Source organism: Cicer arietinum, chromosome 6 (genome assembly GCF_000331145.2).
Source record: "Cicer arietinum cultivar CDC Frontier isolate Library 1 chromosome 6, Cicar.CDCFrontier_v2.0, whole genome shotgun sequence".
NCBI classification, from domain to species: Eukaryota; Viridiplantae; Streptophyta; class Magnoliopsida; order Fabales; family Fabaceae; genus Cicer; species Cicer arietinum.
In genome coordinates, this window is record NC_021165.2 from 44,399,388 (window position 1) to 44,403,319 (window position 3,932).

Consider the following 3,932-nt stretch of genomic DNA (forward strand, 5'->3'; position numbering starts at 1 on the left):
TTGTGATGTACATAAATACATTTTTAAGATATCATTTCTCACATAAATGACAATTATTTGAATTCTTTATTGATACGAAATTCATCCTTATGATATTAATTATTAGTCTAAAATATGTTTATTTCAAAGATATAATTATTTTATGACTTCTTTAAAAAGATAGCCAATTATTGAAAGTATAATTTAAAAATATTTAGTTCCAGAATTTCCAACAAGTAAACTACAATTTTGGTTAAAATATCAAACCAAGCCGGATTTTAGCAAATGACCACTCTAATTAAATCTTATGTCAAGTTTATGAAAGTAATTTTTATTTGAGTTTTTATTTAGCCATCAAAAGTAGTTTTCATGTTAAAGTTTCAGGTGTTAAAAATCAATTTCTTTACAGTTTTGTAAAATTGAAAGTCTTGTTAAATTATTTTTACATAAACAAATACAGTCAAATTTATGCTTAAAAATGTAGATGATTTTGTCTAAATTTATTTCTAGAAATAGATTTGAAGTTATGATTAAACACTAAACTTAATCACTTAATAACATGACTTTTTCACAACAGTTCAACTGTACATCCTCATTATAGAAGATGTTGTGCGCTTGAAGCTTGCCAGAAGCGTATTTCGCGCTGAAGCCACTGCCAATTCGCGTCTAAAGCTCGCGACACGCAACAAAGCACATTAAAACTCATTTTTCTCACTTTTTAGGGATCTTTTTGACTATTGGGAAGTGGGGAGACTTGTGGCTTAGCATAGAAACTCAAATACGACTGTTTCTAACACCATTGGAGCAGTTTTATCAAGAATTATTCATGAATCTTTCTTGTAATTCTTATATAATCTCTATCTTTTCTATCTCTGTCATGAGTAACTAACCCCTATTTGTTAGGGATGAGTGTAACAAGATGAAACCCTTATTTTTCTGATTTGATTTCTAGTTATATGAATGAGTTTATTGAATTATTTTTTTCATCTTTGTGCTTAATGTTTTTTATTGCTTGATCAACATTAAAATGTTCTATGATTCATATTTTGAAACAGCAGTGGGCTTTACGAATGTTTGACATGAGAAATTCATGAGTTTGTAGCCTAGGGATAGATGTAGGTCATGAAACCAATTAAATTAGTTGCAGAGACATTAGTTTAAAAAGAGAATTCATGTATGGTAATGCTTAATTCTAATCTTAAATCCACTAAGGGGTTAAGGGTTACTTTGGAATTAAAGGTTCTGTCACTAAGACATTAGAGCAAGAATAATAAAGAGAATTTGGTAATAATTCAATAAAGGAATTCAATAATTATGTTCAAATTAGAAACCAAGGTTGGATTCAAAGTTAAACTCATCTCTGACATTTTTCTTATTATAAAGGATCAATTTTATTACTGTTATTAATTTTAAATAATATTTTAATCAACTTGGGAATTTTTTGTTCAATTTTAGTAATTAAATATAATTCGATAGTAAAACATCATTCTTGAGTTCGACACTGGGTACTACCGTTTTATTATTACTTGCAATGATTCAGTATACTTGTTGAAACGTTATCACGCAAAGATGGAGATATGTTTTCGTGAGTGGACTATCAATTTCCCCTCAACCGACCGAGAGCTAGTGAAAGACAATGATTTTTATGAGATTCTCGGGCCTGAGATTTAAGTGGTAGTTTTAACTACAAAGGAGTTAGATTCAAAGGATTCATAGGCAAAGGTATCATCAAGAGAGGTCTTATCTATTGTGATTTGTATTGTGTGTTGGTGTTGTCCTTGTTATTGAAGTGATTAGTTCATTATTAGTAGGTTGGTTTATAGAGCCTTATGTGCCACTTTTGTACTGATGTGATTATCGTATACTTTTGAATGACTATACTTTGGCAATTGACTTTGACTGGTGGTTCTATTTTTCATTTTTTGGGTATTCATGGATAAGTTGAATTTATGGAGCAACATTTATGCAAAGGTGCTTGCCGAGAATCCTCAAGGGTATGAGTGATGGTTAATTCGATCTCATAGTCTTAAATTATTTTTCAAATATCCGTCCCTCAAATATATTACGATACAAGTTTTAGTCTTTTATTATTAATAAAGTAGTTAACTATAATTATGTAATGAAGTTGTTCTTTTTTTTTTAAGATATCACACAAGAACAACAAAATTATGCAATGATGTTGTTGTCGTTTTTGTTATCTTCTATGATAGAATGAATGAAGCTAACAATACTTGCATATATATAATGTAGACTAAATACAACATGTGGTCCCTTAACTTAATTTCAGTTAACGTTTTAGTCTTTTATCTTTTTTTTTTCCCGATTTGGTCCTTTATTTTAATTTTAAGTAACAATTTGATATTTTATGTTTTAAAATGTCAACAATATTATCCTTATTTTTTGCAAAAATTCAAAAAATTCATAAAAAATTTCAAACAAAACTCATAAAACTAATTATCATCTTCAATAAAATGTAATTTCATCAAATTCATAACTTAAATCTTTAAATAGACTCATATTTTCATCTCCAATAACATCAAATAAAGAATGACAAATATAAGTTTATTTGAATATTTGAGTTACGAATTCGATTAAATTTGTTTTATATTACAAAATATAATTAATTTTATGGATTTTGTTTGAAAATTTTGATGAATTTTTGAATTTTTGTAAAAAAAAAAAAAAGATAACATTGTTGACATTTTAAAACATAAAAGCTCAAATTGTCACTTAAAATTAAAATAAAGGACCAAATCGGGGAAAAAAAAAAGATAAACTACTAAAATGTTAACTGAAATTAAGTTAAAGGATCACAAGTGGTATTTAGCCTATAATATAATATAATATAACACAACTCTTGAGTTCATCAATGAAATTTTGATGTTTTTTTCTATTTCCGATAAATTTTAAGGTTAAGAAACATAAAACAAAGAGTTAGGAAAATTACAATAGTACCAACATTATGACATACAAATAAAATCTTACGCTTACACCAATATTACAATGTTATTATTTTTCGACTTAATAATATGGGTTTAATGTGCACTTACAAAAATAATATTCACATAGTTTAATTTCCATAGGAAATTGACACACAAATGATTGACATCCAGCGTCATCCCAACAGAGACCATTAACTATTATGTGAAATAAGAATGAAGAAAAGTTACTAAAAAGTGATTAAATAATATGTATAATTTAAAATATCATAATTTGAAAAAGGGGAAAAAATAACTTACTAAGTTGTTGACCTATGCCATTCGTTCCAATATGAAAGAGAAAAAAAAGAATAACCAAAGCATAAATCAATTTGTAAATTTGAGACATATTGTTATTTCTATAAGAAATAAATCTTAAAATTGTAACTATTATTGAATTTGTCAGGTATGTAAATGTGTGGTGTTTCTCTCTTTACCTCTCTCAATTGATCACTTAACTTTAATAAAGATCTCACATAAAATCTCGATGATCATCAAAGTCCATTCTATTTATTAAATGTTAATTGTTTATTTCACTTTTTTCCTTGAATGATTTTTTTAGTCAAAATATGTTTTTCTTTTTGTTTTTCATGATAGACAAGAGACAAATCCCAAGACTAAAATAACAATAATGGCTAAAGATGCTGAAGTAGCAATAAAAGTCACAATCTCCTACTTAATAAAATAATTTTTTAACAAATTATTTTTAAAAAAATAGTATAATATTTTACATTATATTTTTTTATGTTTTCTTCTTAAAGTATTCAATAAATTTTCTCAAAAAATAATAAATTATGTTTACAAATCTAATATTTCAAAAGTCCCTCAAAAATACATTTTCAAAAATATTAATAATTTTTATTTTTTTGAGGTAAATAATAAAAATTAATATTATAAAATAAAATTTATCTGATTATTTATATATAATTATATTTTATTTTAGGCAAAATACCACCTATAGTCCTTTAACTTAAT

At 25.9% G+C, this 3,932-nt stretch overlaps 1 long non-coding RNA gene across 1 annotated transcript; it reads right to left on the minus strand.

Moving 5' to 3' along the window:
- Positions 1–2,836: 2,836 nt before the first annotated feature.
- LOC113784787 (uncharacterized) lies at positions 2,837–3,439 on the minus strand. The gene is made up of 2 exons (XR_003470933.2): positions 3,219–3,439; positions 2,837–3,116 (listed from the first exon to the last, which is right to left on the minus strand). It is a non-coding gene; the product is annotated as an uncharacterized lncRNA (long non-coding RNA).
- Positions 3,440–3,932: the final 493 nt, after the last annotated feature.